Consider the following 17216-nt stretch of genomic DNA (forward strand, 5'->3'; position numbering starts at 1 on the left):
GGCGAGCAGGAGGCAGAAGCAGAGGCCCGGAGAAAGTCACTGGTTCTGCTCAGCCCCCCTGCCTACGAGCTCTTTATGCAGGAAACAGCCAGGCGCTTTGTGATGGACGTTGTGTGCAAAGCTATGTCTGCCATGCAGGAAACAGATGAGCAGCCTCAGGAGCAGGAGGATGTGGGCCAAAGCCATGTGGATGTGTCAAAGACACCAGTGACACCACTAACACTTGAGGACATGGAGACTCCTATGGCTATAGAGCCTCGAGGAGAGCCCAGCTCAGCCCCTTTCGGCCTGGCAGCAGATGAGGCTGGAGAAGACATGGTGTCGCCCGTGTCTGGAGACCATCAACAGGAGGCCAGCAGAGCCGTTGTCTCCCCAGCACAACATGAGGAGGAAGTTCTGGCTTCAATGACAATGATCCCTGGGGCAGAGTCTGGGATACCTCACCTTGCGCCTGGAGCCCATGATGAAGGAGAAGCAGTAGCTTCACCTTTGACTCAGGGCTCTCAGCCCCAGGTGAGTGACACCCACGTGGCCGGCACTGGGGATCCCAAGGTGCTGGAGGCAGCCCCAGATCCCAAAATGCATGTGCCAGGGACATTGCTAGTGCTCCCTGTGCCATCGTGCTGACATTCCCTCCCTCCCCTGCCTGTGCTCTTGCTCTCCCATCTGGCACCCCTCCTCTGGAGCAAAGGCACTGAAGGAGAGCAGCCCGGGAGGGACCTCCCCAGTCAGCAGCCACCAGCAGCAGCCCCAGAGCCCAGGTGACAGGCCAATGCACCACCCAGCCCTGGTGCTGGTCACAGGGCAGCAGGGGAGAAAGCAGCCCACGGCACAGCACCCACACAGCTACCTGCAGCCCTGGGAGAGACAGGGCTGGGGAGAGGTGTCAGCTCCTGAAGTTCTGCTGTGTGTTTACAGGAGGAGCCAGCGGCCTTCCCTGCGGAGAAGGATGAGGAGGCGAAGGAGGAGTTGGAATGTGTTAGTGACAAAGAGCTACCCCAAGGGGAAGCCGTCACCATGTACAACATCTGCGTCAGCCCTTTGGTGCCAGAGCTCTTCCAGGACCCCCGAGCGGACATCCAGGTGGGATCCAGCATCCGCAGCAATGTGGGCACAGATGCGACATCAGAGGCAGCTGGAGACCTGCAGAGCGTGCCTCCTGTCCTGGCCGGTCCCACGGACACCGAGCTGGCAGCTCTTCCCCGGCTGGAGCTGATGAGGAAGAGCAGTGCCGCGCACCTTTCGCTTCCGTAGAACAAGAGCAGAAGGAGGCACCGGCACCACCTTCCCCTGGCTATGGCGAGCAAGAGGCAGAAGCAGAGGCCCGGAGAAAGTCACTGGCTCTGCTCAGCCCCACTGCCTACGAGCTCTTTATGCAGGAAACAGCCAGGCGCTTTGTGATGGACGTTGTGTGCAAAGCTATGTCTGCCATGCAGGAAACAGATGAGCAGCCTCAGGAGCAGGAGGATGTGGGCCAAAGCCATGTGGATGTGTCAAAGACACCAGTGACACCACTAACACTTGAGGACATGGAGACTCCTATGGCTATAGAGCCTCGAGGAGAGCCCAGCTCAGCCCCTTTCGGCCTGGCAGCAGATGAGGCTGGAGAAGACATGGTGTCGCCCGTGTCTGGAGACCATCAACAGGAGGCCAGCAGAGCCGTTGTCTCCCCAGCACAACATGAGGAGGAAGTTCTGGCTTCAATGACAATGATCCCTGGGGCAGAGTCTGGGATACCTCACCTTGCGCCTGGAGCCCATGATGAAGGAGAAGCAGTAGCTTCACCTTTGACTCAGGGCTCTCAGCCCCAGGTGAGTGACACCCATGTGGCTGGCACTGGGGATCCCAAGGTGCTGGAGGCAGCCCCAGATCCCAAAATACATGTGCCAGGGACATTGCTGGTGCTCCCTGTGCCATCCTGCTGACATTCCCTCCCTCCCCTGCCTGTGCTCTTGCTCTCCCATCTGGCACCCCTCCTCTGGAGCAAAGGCACTGAAGGAGAGCAGCCCGGGAGGGACCTCCCCAGTCAGCAGCCACCAGCAGCAGCCCCAGAGCCCAGGTGACAGGCCAATGCACCACCCAGCCCTGGTGCTGGTCACAGGGCAGCAGGGGAGAAAGCAGCCCATGGCACAGCACCCACACAGCTACCTGCAGCCCTGGGAGGGACAGGGCTGGGGAGAGCTGTCAGCTCCTGAAGTTCTGCTGTGTGTTTACAGGAGGAGCCAGCGGCCTTCCCTGCGGAGAAGGATGAGGAGGCGAAGGAGGAGTTGGAATGTGTTAGTGACAAAGAGCTACCCCAAGGGGAAGCCGTCACCATGTACAACATCTGCATCAGCCCTTTGGTGCCAGAGCTCTTCCAGGACCCCCGAGCAGACATCCAGGTGGGATCCAGCATCCGCAGCAATGTGGGCACAGATGCGACATCAGAGGCAGCTGGAGACCTGCAGAGCGTGCCTCCTGTCCTGGCCAGTCCCACGGACACCGAGCTGGCAGCTCCTCCCCTGGCTGGAGCTGATGAGGAAGAGCAGCACCGCGCACCTCTCGCTTCCGTGGAACAAGAGCAGGAGGCACCGGCACCACCTTCCCCTGGCTTTGGTGAGCAGGAGCCAGAAGCAGAGGCCTGGAGAAAGTCATTGGCTCTGCTCAGCCCCACTGCCTACAAGCTGTTTATGCAGGAAACAGCCAGGCGCTTTGTGATGGACGTTGTGCACAAAGCTATGTCTGCCATGCAGGAAAAAGATGAGCAGCCTCAGGAGCAGGGGGATGTGGCCCAAAGCCATGTGGATGTGTCAATGGCACCAGTGACACCAGTAACGCTGGAGGACATGGAGACTCCTATGGCTGTAGAGCCTCGAGGAGAGCCCAGCTCAGCCCCTTTCGGCCTGGCAGCAGATGAGGCTGGAGAAGACATGGTGTCTCCCGTGTCTGGAGACCCAAAAGAAGCCAGAAGAGCCATTATATCTCTGGCAGAAGACAAGCAGGAAGAAGCAGCTGCCTTGACACAGATCCCTGGGGCAGAGGGTGAGAAACCCCACCTTGCCGCAGGAACAGATGAACAGACAACATCTGTGGCACAAGAGCAGAAGGAGGCACTGGCATCAGCCTCCCCTGGCTTTGACGAGCAGGAGGCAGAAGCAGAGGCACAGAGAAAGCCGTTTACCCTGCTCAGCCCTACTGCCTCTGAGCTGATACAACCGGAAACAGCGAGGAGCTTTGTGAGAGGCGTCCTGCGCAAGCCTGTAGCTGTCATCCACGAAACGGACGAGCAGCCCCTGGAGCAGCAGGACATTGATGAAAACCATGTGGGTGCACCAATGGCAGCAACGAGGCCTGCAGCAGTTGAGGACACGGAGTCTTCCGCGGCTGCAGAGCTTCAGGCAGAGCCCAGCACAGCCCCTCTTGTCCCAGCAGCAGGTGAGGCTGGAGAAGGCATGGTGTCCACCGTGTCTAGAGAACATCAAGAAGAGCCTGTAAAGGCAGATGTCTGTCCAGCTGCTGAGGAAGGGAAGCATCACGCACCTCTCGCTGCTATGGCAAAAGAGAAGCCACTGGCACGAGCTTCCCGTGCCTTTAGCAAGCAGAAGGAAGAAGAGGAATCTCAGAGTACGGTACTTTCTCTGCTCAGCCCCATAGCCTCTGATTTGGTTCCACAGGAAGTAGCCAGCCACTTTGCAAGGGACATCATTCGCAGGAATTTTGCTATGATCGAGGAAACTATCCAGCAACGTCTGGAAGAGCAGAACATGGCTGAAGCAGTGCATGTGTCAATGGCAGCAAGGAGACCTGCAGAAGTTCAGCACACCAAGTCTCCTGTGCCAACACTAGCACAGGCCCAGAGAGAGACATCAGCACAGGCCAGGCGCCTGCGCACAGACAGGAAGGGACCAGGGCAGGCCTGGGCACAAGGACCAGTACCGAGCTGGAGCCAGCTACCACCACAGGCCCCGAGACAGGACCCACAAAGGGTCTCAGTTGTTGACAGAGCTCTGCAAGTTGTATTCGGGCGCAAAAAGAGGAAAACACCTGAAGAGCATCAAGGAGAGGCCAGCAGAACCTTTGCCTCCCTGCGATTCTACAGGGATGAAGAGGCAGTGCCTGCAGCAGCTCAGGACACCAAGGAGGAGCCAACTACATCCTCGACTCGAGTGGCACCCAGGCCAGGCTGGTGGCACCGTTTGCGCAAGTTCAACAGTGCCAGGGCCTCCCCTACGTGGGAGAGGACTGAAAGCCAGCAGTGGAAAACCCCCATGAAAATGCAGAAGTGGCAGCCGCAAACACAACGTAACCTGCTACCCGTCTATCCCCGCTCCACCAGCCATACTTGGGGAACCGCCAACCCAAACGAAGCATTGCATGACACCAGTGAGAAACACGTCCAAGAGCAACAACTATCCCGCTTCAGAAGGGCGCTGAAGGCTCTGCGCAGGGCTTTCCGCAGATCCTGAATCAGCTCCCAAGTGGAGAGATAGTGCCCCACTGCCAGCTGCAGGCGCGAGGGAGCTGCGCTGAGGACATCGTGCTGCAGCCTGCGCTCGCTGTGGACCCTTTCTCTGAACAATAAACCAGATCCCTTTCCCCCCAGTGCTCGCCTCTGCCTGCTCCAGCTTTTCCCTTGTGTCAGTAGCAGAGAAGCCTGCGGAGCGACCTCTTTCCTTGCAGCACTTCCCAGCTGCTGAGCTTGCAGTCCTGCTGGCTCTTGGCAGCGCATGCTGCCCATGTAGGAAAAGTGCATCCCGATGGGATGAAACAGTGTGTGATGCAGCGGATCCCACGTCAGCTGGCTTTTGAAGCCCGGTGCATACTGCAGCCTGGTGCCCGCAATGAGACGGGTGTAGTAGGGATGGGAGGAATAAGGAGCGAGGCTTGGAGTTGCTAAGGCCAGAGATAAGGGACGAGAGATTGTGATTCTCCTGCTCCTTCTGCATGCACAAGCACTGGAGCAATTCAGTGAGAAGCTGGCAGTGTTTCTAGAAGCAGAATTGTAAATGGGCAGCAGATGGGTGACCCCGCTCAATCCCCCCGGGCCCCATCCTACAGCTTCCGACCAACCAAGCTCAGGGGTTTTGCAGCTGCCCCGAGCTGTGGCCTCGTGTCCCCAGGGCTGCAGCAGAGGAAGGACAGGGAGGTGGGCCTGAAGCTGCAGATGTACTTGTGCAGGAATGCGCACACAGCTCTTGGTTTGTGTTTGGGGTTGGGAAACCACCTTGCACTCCTGGACACCCTGTGTGGGGCTGGCACGCGGAGCTCCGCAGTGCAACTGGAGCAAGCGGAGAACAACTTGATCTTGCTGGAAACCAGCTCTAAAGACTGTGTCTGGGAAGCTGTAGCATGAGCTCGCGCGTGGCCTTCTCTTCCCTCCCTGCCCTCATGTGCCTGGCTGTTTCCTCGCTCGGGCTCCGTGGCTGTGAAGGCAGAGACAGAATGCATCGACAGAAGGTCCCCAAAGGCAGAAAGGGAAGTCATGGGGAGGGGCCTGGAGCAGCTTCTCTTGACTGACTGCTGTGTCAGTCACTCCTGGAACTGGGCGAGAGAAGCTTCCAGAAGTGCAGGAACCGGGGCCAATACACAGGGGCATGTGTGAGCCCCTGGGGCACTCTCTCCACACCAAACACCCCCATTGGCAGACTGGTGATCTCTCCGTTTCTCTGCTGCCCCACCACCCCCCTTTCTCTCTCTCTCTCTTTTTTGAAAGCTGCTGAGTAACACAAGGCCCACCTCGATTTCTCATGAAGCCGCAGAGCTCAGGTGGAGTCTAACTGGGAGAGGGTGACCATTTACAGAATATCTGTTCCATTAAAGCTGGTGTTTATGGAGGGACCTCGGGTGTTATCTCAGCTGAATCCACACAGAGGGGCTTTTGAGGGAGACTCTCATGAAGACATTAGGCAGAAGCGCTTCCCTGTGAGGGTGCTGAGGCGCTGGCACAGGGTGCCCAGAGAAGCTGTGGCTGCCTCATCCGTGGCAGTGTTCAAGGCCAGGTTGGACACAGGGGCTTGGAGCCAGCTGCTCTAGTGGAAGGTGTCCCTGCCCGTTGCCAGGGGCTGGAACTGGATGAGCTTTAAGGTCCCTTCCAGCCCTGGTCTCTTCCACCAGAAGGGATGGAGTATTTTAATTTGTAGAAGTCATTAAGAACTCGCCAACAAAGTTTATGTTGACAAGCAGGTATTCTTCATTGCAGTGCTGGGAGACATAGGGGAGGTCTCCTCCTAACGTGTCCAGTCCGAGCATCAAATAGACCATGATTTTATTGTTGCTTAACATACATATTCATTACATTTCTGGTAAACATCATTCATATTCAGTAGTTTTCCAAGAACCGTTCTGCATAATTCTGGGCCGTTTTTGCATGCGCAGTAGATAAATGCTTATGCCAACTTAATCGGTTCAGTAACACTGCTGACGTAAGTGAATGACTTTATAGATTCATAGATTCATAGAATAGTTAGAGTTGGAAAGGACCTTAAGTGGTCCTTAAGAGATTCAGATTAGACATCAGCCAGAAGTTCTTCCTTGTGAGGGTGCTGAGGCACTGGCACAGGGTGCCCAGGGAAGCTGTGGCTGCCCCATCCCTGGCAGTGTTCAAGGCCAGGTTGGACACAGGGGTTGGAGCAACCTGCTCTAGTGGAAGATGTCCCTGCCCGTGGCAGGGGCTTGGAAGTGGAGGAGCTTTAAGGTTCTTTCCATCCCAAGCCAGGCTGAGATCCGATGATTCATGAATCAATATCTTGTTGAGGAGGGGATGCCCTGGAAGGGAGGATTGAAAGAGAACTCTCAGGCTTTTCCAGAGCACACAGAGCATCTCCCAGTCTGAAACATAGGTAATATTGGACCAAGACCATACAGCCAAAGGGAGGCAGAGCAGCGCTGATGGGCTGCAGGTAAGGGGTGTCCTAGGCAGACATCCACTCTCCGTGCTGCTGTCTTGCTTCCCTCCCAGACTGGTTTTGGAGATGGATGAGCTCTGCCCAGTGGAAAGCTCCCTTCTCCATCGCTCTCTGCAGCCAGCTTGTCTTCACCCATCCTGTGAATTGCAGGGTGCTTTCCAAGTTTCCAGGGCCTTGTTGGAAACCCAGGAGTTACTTGGCCTTTCCTTTATTTCCAGATTCCTGTCCCAAGTGGAAGGAGATGAAGATGCAGTGTGTCAGCCAGAGCACATGAGTCACAGACACCTTGGTAACTCACTGGCATTAGCTGCATTGTGGTTTAAGCCCAGCTGGTAACTCAGCACCACGCAGCCGCTCCCTCACCCCCCCTTCCCAGCCTCCCTCCAGGCAAGATGTGGGGGGAGGAGAATTGAAAGAATTCTCCACGTGTTGACATAAGAACAGTCCCATAACTAAAGTATAATATAGATCCACTACTACTACTACTACCCCATGGATTGAGATAAGAACAGTCCCATGGCTAAAGTGTAATATACAACTACTTCTACTAGTACTAATAATACTAATAATTATGATGACAAGAGAAGAGAGAATATAAAACTAAAAGGGCAAAGGAAAAAACCAATAGCCAGCAGTTACGCACAATAGAGTTGCTCAGCGCCCCCTGCCCTAGCTGCAGCCTGACCCTTTGGGGTGACTCCCCAAGGTTTCCATACTGGGCATGACGTGCTAATGGATGGAATACCCCTTTGGCTAGTTTGGGTAAGGTGTTCTGTCTCTGCTTCCTCCCAGCTTCTTTTGCCCCTACTCGCTGACAGAGCATGAGACTGAAAAGTCCAACACTACACACCGTCTCTCCTGCCCTGAAAGACTCTGATGACAGATGAACCTGACATCACGGACTGAATGAACTCAGTGAGCTTTATAGGGATGGTCCATGGACTAAGGAATGATATTTGTCCGTTTGCGTGTGTGAGGGCCACTGCAGCCCTCGCTTCTGCCAGGCGTGTGGGGCACCAGAGCCCCTGGCTCCAGAGACGCTCAACTCCTTCCTCCTCCTCTCCCTTCCAGGTCCTTTGAAATGTCCCAGCGCAGCAGCAAGGATGCTCTTTCCACCCATTAGAGGTGGGTCTGGGTGTTTCTCACTTGGCTGAGTCAACCCCATCTTCCTCCCAGGTTTAATAGGCTCTCAGTTTCAGTGGATTTCAGCCTCTGGGATGCCTGCAATAAATGGCAAAGAAATGAACTCATTTCTGCCTTTTGTTTTGAATAACACACTACCAGGGAGGCCAATTGCACTTTTCTCCCTTTCTTTCTCTTTAAAAGCAGCCCCCAAGTAGAGAAGAGCCTTCAAGAATAGCTGCAGGACTCACCCGACCCTTCCCACTTTTCTCCCTGCTCCCTGGTGCAGATAATTTCAGTGCATGGGGGTTTTCTTGGGAGGGTGTTGGGGAGTGTCAGGTTCTTTCCCCCTGAATCCACAGGCCTATGTGCTGCCTGCCCCCATTAGCACAGGGCATCATCCCCAGGGGACTGCTGTCCTCCAGATATGAGGCTGGGGGGATGGGGGGGCAGCAGCTGATTTGAGCCTTCTCTTTAACCATGCAAATCCCTCTGGGCAGCCCTGGCCTGTGCTGGGTGCTCTGGCATCATCTCCTGCCAGGAGGGGCTCTGCAGTGGAGGGGAATTGCGGTGCCAGGGGGGGTAGGGTTTGGATGCTGCCTGTGGCTGGGTGGGGAGGGCTCACTCTTTGGGCTCAGCAGGAAACTGAAACCTTATGAACTCTATTGTGGTCCTTGTTTTTTTTCCTGTCTGAAAAGGCAGAGCCACATCCACACCCCAGCGCTGCCTCCCTGCGCACCGAGAGAAGCATTACTGCTGGGCGCCAAAAAGGGCCGACGTGGGCTCAGTCAGCACCTCAGCACCACACAGCCATTTGCTCACCCCTTCATGTTCCTTGCCCACTTCTGATAAGAAAAGTCCGATAAATAAAGTATAAGACTACTACTAACGATAAGGGAAATAACAAGAGGAGAGAATACAAAACTAAAAGGGCAAAGGAAAAAAACGATCAAAACAAGTGATGCACAGTACAACTACTCAGCACCCGCCGACCCATACCCAGCCCGACCCAAGCAGCAGTTAGTCCCTTACAGGTAATTCCCCCCAGTTTCTATACTGGGCATGATGTGCTGTGGTATGGAATATCCCTTTAGCTAATTTGGGTCAGGTGTCCTGTCTCTGCTCCCTCCTGGCTTCTTGGGCCCCTCCTGGCTGGCAGAGCATGAGACTGAAAAGTCCTTGATCAGGATAAGGGCTAATGAGCAGCAACTGTGTGTTATCAGTGTTACCTGTGTTACCAGACTGAAGCCCAAACAAAGCACTGCACCAGATACAAGGAAAGAGAAAAAAATAACTGTTTCAGCTGAACCCAGGAGCCAGAGGTCCAGAGGATGGGGATGGGCTGGAGATGCTTCCTAGAGCTGAACTGTGTCTCATGGAGTGGAAAGCTGAAGGTCCAGGTGGCTGCAGCAGCGGGTGCAGAGGGAGCATCTCTGTGGGTGGTGGTCCCATTGCTGAGGCTGTGGGTTGTGGGGAGTGAAGAAAATGAGCTCTGAGGCCTTGGTGCTTTACAAGCCCTGGGGCAATGAGTTGGGGTGTTGAAGGACTGGGAAGGTATTTGTTCCATTAAAGCTGGTGTTTATGGAGGGACCTCGGGTGTTATCTCAGCTGAATCCACACAGAGGGGTTTTTGAGGAGGATTCAGATCAGACATTAGGCACAAGTTCTTCCCTGTGAGGTTGCTGAGGCCCTTGCACAGGGAGCCCTGAGAACTTGTAGCTGCCCCATCCATGGCAGTGTTCAAGGCCAGGCTGAAAGGAGCTCCGCTCCTATTGCACATGCAAGTACTGGAGCAATGCAGTGAGAAGCTGGCAGTGTATATAGAAGCAGAACTGTAAATGGGCAGGAGGAAACAGGACCTCTTTAAAGCTCTTCTATCGCACTGGCATCCAATGGCACTTTCCCAGCCCTAGGAGGTCTCCCTTAAGCTACACGCATGACCAGGACCAGCAGCTTTCAGCTCAAAGGGAAAGTAACAACTATCAGAAAAGGAGATTTTAGCTGCTCACGGAAATGCAAGTGCAAAGCCAGCGCCCTGCTGCTCGGCTTCTGTTGCCCTTCACAGGAAGAGCTGTACAGTTACAGGCATGCACATCCTTCCCTTGCTTCCCCACTCAGAAAGAGTGGTCCTTGCAGCTCAGCTCAGCCCAACAAACATGCAACTGGCCCACAGCATCGCCTGGATATCAGAGGAAGTGACCAGCAGATCAGTGACCAGCTGGGTTTCAAGACCTTCTTAAAAAGCTCCAAGTGATGGAGCAACTTTCAACATGAGGAAACCAGCCCAGGCAGGAGCTAAAGGCCTGTGAACAAAAACCACCGCCAGCCTGTCAGTGAGACCAAGCCTATCAATTTCTATTTGAAAGGGTGATTTTCTAGAGAAGACCTGACACTTTCCATCCACCCTTTTATACATCTGTATGTTAATAAAACATGGTGGTGTTTGAAATGAGACTCTCTTTCTATTGGGCATTTCTCATTAAGCAGCGATCTCCACTCTTTCAGGTTAAAGCCATTCCCCCTTGTCCTGTCCCTACATTGCCTTGTAAAAAGCCCCTCTCCAGATTTCTCAGCCTGTCTCCAGAACCCTCACAGCATCTCTGTGGCCTCCTCTGCACTCACTCCAGCAGCTCCACGTCCCTCTTGTGCTGTTGCCCCAGAGCTGGATCAGGACTGCAGGGGGGTCTCCCCTCAGCACAGCAGAGGGGGAGAATCGCCTCCCTGGACTGCTGCTCACACTCTGGGGATGCAGCCCAGCATAGAGGGGTTCTGGGCTGCAAGTGAATAACGTGCTGTTTAAAAAGGAAGGCCGGTTGTATCTGTTGAAGTCAACTGCAGTGGTGCCTGCAACAGAAAGACTGAAACTGGGAGAGGGTGCTGCCTCTCTAAAAGCTGGACTTTTCACAGTGATGATCCCCTCTGCTCTCTGTGGACGTGGGGCAGACTAGTTCTGTGCACAAGGCTACCTGAGAACTGTGAAATCCTGGGCAGGAAACAGCAATGATGCCTGGAAAGGGAAAGAAATAAGATAGAAGAGTAGAAGAACTGCCTTCTATCATTTTTCATACCCTGCTGAGCTGAACACAGTGTCACCTCTGCAACATCAGCCTCCATAATCTTTATTATTAGAGAAAATACAGGATTGCATCAACGCAGTTGTAAAACACACAACCAGAAATACTTGGCACAGGGAATTCAACACACAGACATTACACACGTCCATGGAGACTGCCATCCCTAAATGCTACTGCATCTCTTCCTCCCTCTGGGCCCTGTACTCCTTCATGCTCCTCTGCAAGCAAGAGCAAAGAGCAAATGTTGACAGCATATACCTGAGCGGCTCATACATCCCATGCCACCACCCTGCTCTGTGCTGTGACTTCTCTGTCCAGCACAGAGGACCCTGAGCAGCTCCAACAGAGCTCCAGGTACCTTCAGAAGTGACTGAGCTTTACATTCACTCCAAGGAACGGGAAGCCAGGCCATGCCGCAGGTCACGCAGAGAAGGTCTGAGATAACTGTAGGTTCTTTATGCCTACAACACAGCTGTCAGCCCCTTCCTCTCACCTCTGAGACCAAGAGACAGAAAAGCCCCCTGAACTCTTCAGGAATAGTCTCACCTCAAAGGCGTTGAGCACATGTTAGCAAACACCGATCAGGTCGTTCAGCCCTTTCTGGACTGGCTCAACAGCAGGAAGGGCCCCTTTGGGAAAGAAGATGGGTCAGTGGTTTCCAAAGGGGTTGGTGGCCCTTTCCCTCACCACTCTGGGCAGTGTGGTTGCTCCCCCGTGATGGGAACAGGCTCTTACACCAGGCACATGCCACACACTTCCCTCCTACCAGCCCACCATCAGCACCCTGAGAGCTGAGCTCAGGCCCAGGCTATGGTGCAGGAAGGGCAGAGACAAATCCTGCAGGTAGCCCCACAGAGAAGGGGTTCCCTTGACAAGAAGAGCCTCAGCACTACTCATTTTTAGGACATTAAAGAGTCAGCAAGCACAAACTAGATACTCGGGGGAACAGCCCCATGAGGAAGGAATGAAATAACGCTGACCTCCTGCGGCAGCAAACAAAGCTGTGGAGCCTAGATGAAGGGCAGTGGACTGAGCTGAAGGGGTTGGTGTGCTGAGAGGAGTGAGTGATGGCCAGAGGCTCAGAGTTGTCAGTGCTGCCTATTAACAGGGAACACAGACCCCTCTGGGAGGCAAGTCAAAAGACAGCACAGACTGATGTGGCCTTTCAAGAGAGCTTTGGTTCACAACCTGATGACCAAAGCTTCCAGACAAGCAAGAAGGAGAAGCAGAAGCAAATTATCTCATTGCAGCTACGTATGCCAGCACACTTTGGGTTGGCTTTCCAAAACTTCTGCTGATTTAGGGGCACATGAAGCACCCATCAATCACCTCTGACAGGATGTAGCAGATCTACCTTACCCCAGCACTACAGTACTGTGCCTGCAGAGAAGAGGGAGAAGAGCGGTTTTCTTTACTGAAATGACTCATGGTGGAAACCTGACATGAGCAGAGGAGATTCCACAAAAGAAGGGCCCTGAACATGAAAACAGTGCACATCCCATACCTCTGGTCTGTATTCGGAAGTTGATCTTGCTTTCAGAGGGCTGAGTGATGCAGTAGCCACAGAACTCCACATCAGGGCTGCAGGAAGGGCGAGAGGAGAAGAGAGCAGTGAAAACCAGGCCAATCCACAGCAAATCTCAGGGAAGTCAGGGGCTTGGGCCACCTCAGACCCGCTGGGGCTCAATGTTTCTGACATGACTGAGGGTCTTATAGGAGGGATATGCTGAAAGGACACTACCCATATAACCTTATTCACACCCTTCCATCTATCTCTGAGCTGCAGCTGGAACTCTGCAGGGGAAAGACCTGGCTGGCATCCTGCTCAAACAGGGGATCCTGGCTGCTTGGAAACCTCCCTCTACACAGACCTGTTGCAGTTCTGCTGGGCAGAGGAGGCAGATAGGTCTAGGGCACCACAAGATGTTTGCAGACTGCACGACATCTGCCTTCACAAGCCGAGGTGGTTGGTAGAACAGTTGTGCACACAGCAGAAAGCACACCCCTCACAAGAAGGCTGCTCTTTTTCTTGTCATGGTGATCTATCAGAGGAATTCACATGATATTTGCAATGCAGCTGTCATTTGAGATGAAGCATTGAACTTCCTGCTGGAATTCTTCTGAGCCTTACCAGTGAGTATTCACAAACCCCCAGTGCCTCCCAGCTCAATAAAATCAGAGTGAAGCCATTTGTATACTTTAATGGGGGCAGCAGGATTATTAATTTCCAGCATCAATTCCTGCATCTTTATGGAAGCATTAAAGATGATCAATTTGCTTAATACTGGCTGTTCCTACCCTCTTTTCTGACAGCACTTGTCCCAGAGGTGACATAGATACTGCCTGACCACCTGTACTTACACAGAGTCGCACATCATTTTACCCAGAGCCACGTAAGACATTCAGAAGTCTGTCACATGTCTGTCGTTCCATTTCCTCTGTAACTAACCATAAGCGCAGTGAGGGTTGGCTGTTCCTTAAGGGATGGGAGCTGGAAGCATGAACTGTAAGCCAGCCAATAGGGCAGAGAACTCACTGGCCAGCCCTGTCGCACAGCATCCAAGCAAGGGAGTAAGGCGGGTGCAAAGGTGGTAGCCGGGGCCAGCCAAGGGTCCAGGTCACCAGGCAGGTTTGTGGGGGTGAAACAGGCCTGAGGCCAGGCCAGGAAAACAATCTGCAGGTCAGCTGAGGGTAATGAGGGTCAGACAAAACCTATGACCACCAAGCAGATGTACAATGTACAACAATGAGCAGAGGCTGATGTCGGGTCAGGAAGTCAGTCCATGGGTCAGCATCCAACAGCCCAGTACAGGCTGAGCTAAAGACCCATATTCATACAACATAGCTCAGGAGAGACTGAAAGCCCTGAGCTGAGCTTAAATGGGGCTCCTGAGCCTGTGGGCAGGGTGTGTGTGGAGGCCCCAGGTGAGGCTGTTCAGACTCATCAAGGCCTATTAGCACTCTCGGGACTAACAGCACAAGGAGAAAGTGAATCCTGCTAAGAGAGGGGGTAGATAAGGACCCTCTGGCACCAGCTCCAATATAAATACTCCAACAGGCATGCACAGAGGTAGTTTTGCCTTTTTCCAGCAGCAACTGAGGTGCAACTTAGTGAGGAGAAGGGCAGAATAGGAGACAGAGGAACCCCCAGCGGTACCAGGCACTGTGGAGACTCCACTTACTTCTTCATGACCATGTATCGGAGAGCATTGCCAAGTGTGTGGTCCTCATCAGGCAATGCAAACGTGACGCAGTTCCCATCTGCCTGGACCTGCCATGAATGGGGAGGGAAGAGATGCTGCAAGGTTCTCTGAACACCAGCCCCAGGGTGAAAAATCAACAGCTGTGCTCAGCTTCAGCACAGGACTTGTAGCTCTGGCTGGCCCATTGCTGTGGCTCATGTCTCAAGTGCTGGAGTGTGACCAAGAGCAACTTCACAGAGGAGGGAAGGTGGCAAAATTATCGAGCTCAGAGAAACCTCCCCCTGGTTATCAAAGTGCCTGTGCACCCTTGCTCCTCACAGGAGAGAAGAGGAGCCCAAAGAATGCTGCAGCTTCAGGGCCTATGGTGGAAAAAAAGCTGTGACTGTTCAGGTTGGTGTGATTCCAGGTCCTGCCACCAGACCAGGGCTAGACAGCAATGAGAGGGACAGTCAAAAACTCCCCAGGGACGTGTGCCGGCTGTCAGCAGGGAAAGCTTATCCCACTTCAAAACCAACTATAAGCCCAAATTCACACACCTAGGAGGAGCCTGGAGAAGCTACTGGCGAGCCTCAGGCTGCTGAGCCCACGTGTAATGAACCCACAATGCCAGCAGCCAGCCCCTGGAGTGGGAGACCACTTTCCTCCTATCTGGCTGCCCTGGAGCTCAGCTCTGCCCAGTTCCCAGAGACAGGCGCAGGGAGCACCCGATGCTCCTGTGCCAGCTTTCGCTGTCGCTGTGACTTAGGGAAGTGCCAGCGGGCAGCCCGCAGCAGTTTTCCTGCAGGGCAGTGCCATCTACTGCCTCGTGCTGCTGCAGCGGCTCTGGAGCGGGACTCAGCGGCCTGAAGGAATGGGGTGAAAAGAAAGAAGACGAAGCCGCTGCTGGCAAAGCCACCCAAAGGCCTGACGTTACACAGTGCTGAGCGATCCTGCCAGAGGGGAGGCTGAGAGGGGATCTTAGGCAGAAGCTCTTCCCTGTGAGGGTGCTGAGGCGCTGGCACAGGGTGCCCAGAGAAGCTGTGGCTGCCCCATCCCTGGCAGTGCTCAAGGCCAGGTTGGACACAGGGGCTTGGAGCAAGCTGCTCTAGTGGAAGGTGTCCCTGCCCGTGGCAGGGGTTGGAACTGGAAGAGCTTCAAGGTCCCCTTTCTCTTGGATCTATTCTCACTGTCGCAATTTATCCCAGCGCCGGCAAACTCCTACCCAGCGGGCCCAGCCTGAGTGGCCCAGCTCAGGGGAGCTCTGGCTGCCGCTGCCGCAGAAAAGCAGAGGCCGCCGGCGGACTAGGGCCGACTCCCGTCCCATTCCGTTCTCTCCCGCCCTCCTCACTACAGGTCCCATCAGGCAGCGCGGTGCCATCCCGCCGGAAGTGACGCCCGCGTCGGGTCTCCTCGGCGGGCGGTGGGGCCGAGGGAGCGGCTTCTGCTGCTGCCGGTGGCGGGGCCGGGACCGGGACCTGCGAGGGGGAACGGGGGCTCGCGGCAGAGCTGGCTGGTGGTCTCGCAGCGTGCGGCTCTGTCTCGGCTTTCTCTGGCTGCGACCGGCCGCGGCGGGGCCGGCACTGACTGAGGGGCTGGCTCCGGGAGGGCGGGAGTCGTGGAGGTGGGAGGGTGGCTGGAGGCTCCCCGGGCCGGGCCGGCGGTGGGAGGCCTTGTTCGGTATCAGCGGGGCTTGGGGAGCTCGGAGAGCGGCTGCTGGCGTGCGGGGAAAGGAGTGGGGGGTGGTAAAGGCCGTCGTTTCTGCGCTCACTGCAGTTGGCCCTGGAGCGGCGTGTGGCGGAGCTTGGGGCATGGTTTGAACGACCGGACCGCGGTAACTGCCTGCGGTTATCCCCGGGGGTATCAGCGTGCTGGGGCGCACCCGCTGCTTCCCTGGAGGGTCGTTTGTACAGCGGTTTCTCTTTCCCTGCCCCTCTCCAAAACATGGTGCACTGCCCTCCGGAACGGGCGAGGGGCTTGGAATACAAATCGAATTGGTGCTGCAATTTTTCCCGAAAGGATGAAGTGAGGTACCTGCACTGAGCAATGCGGGCAGGGAGGATGCTAAACTTTAATTTGGTACGTGAATGAGGGCTGGAGCAGCTCTGCTCTGGAGCCAGGCTGAGAGAGCTGGGCTGGTTCAGCTTGGAGCAGGCTTCTTAAGGGGAGACTTAAGAGCAGCTCCAGTGTCTAAAGGGGCTACAAGAAGCCTGGAGAGGGGCTTTGGAGAAGGGCCTGTATGGACAGGCCAAGAGGAAATGGCTTTAACCTGCCAGAGCAGAGATTCTGATGAGCTCTTAGGCAGAAGCTCTTCCCTGTGAGGGTGCTGAGGCGCTGGCCCAGGGTGCCCAGAGAAGCTGTGGCTGCCTCATCCCTGGCAGTGTTCAAGGCCAGGTTGGATGGGGCTTGGAGCAAGCTGCTCTAGTGGAAAGTGTCCCTGCCTGTGGCAGGGCCCTGGAACCAGATGGGCTTTCAAGTCCCTTCAATCCAAACCAGTCTGGGATTCTAGGATTAGTTACACACCAATGATTAATGGTTGGACCAGATGACCCTTGAGGTCCCTTCCAACCTGGTGTTCTGTGGTACTTGTCTACTTTTAAGCATGTATTTTTTTTAAAAGAGGGCCTAACCCATTGCTACCAGAAGCAGCAACAGAGAATTTGCTCTTGGTTTCAGAGGAGGTGAGGCACAGCATGCCCAACCTGGCCAGGACCAGCATCCACTTCTTGGAGTCCATAAGGAGTAGTTGGAGCTTGGAGTCGGATCTGCAGGTGCCAAGCAGCCAAATTCCCAGAACCCAGCAGTGGTCAGCAGGTCCGTGTGAAGGTCCTCTATGTGCACCCCTGCAGCTGATTCCCTTCTGTCTGTCTAACAACTCTAAGGACACCTTAAGAGGCTTGGTATCCTGAGTTGTTCTTACACTACCTGTGCCATCTGCGTTACTCTTCCTTTTGTTG

At 54.8% G+C, this 17216-nt stretch overlaps 1 pseudogene across 1 annotated transcript; it reads right to left on the bottom strand.

Moving 5' to 3' along the window:
- Positions 1-11250: 11250 nt before the first annotated feature.
- LOC308224701 (DNA-directed RNA polymerases I and III subunit RPAC2-like) lies at positions 11251-15640 on the bottom strand (annotated as a pseudogene). Its single transcript has 5 exons — positions 15485-15640; positions 14263-14351; positions 12585-12661; positions 11627-11709; positions 11251-11298 (listed from the first exon to the last, which is right to left on the bottom strand). The product of its transcript is annotated as a DNA-directed RNA polymerases I and III subunit RPAC2-like (transcript).
- Positions 15641-17216: the final 1576 nt, after the last annotated feature.

This window comes from Psittacula echo, assembly GCF_963264785.1.
Source record: "Psittacula echo genome assembly, chromosome: 8".
NCBI lineage: Eukaryota > Metazoa > Chordata > Aves > Psittaciformes > Psittacidae > Psittacula > Psittacula echo.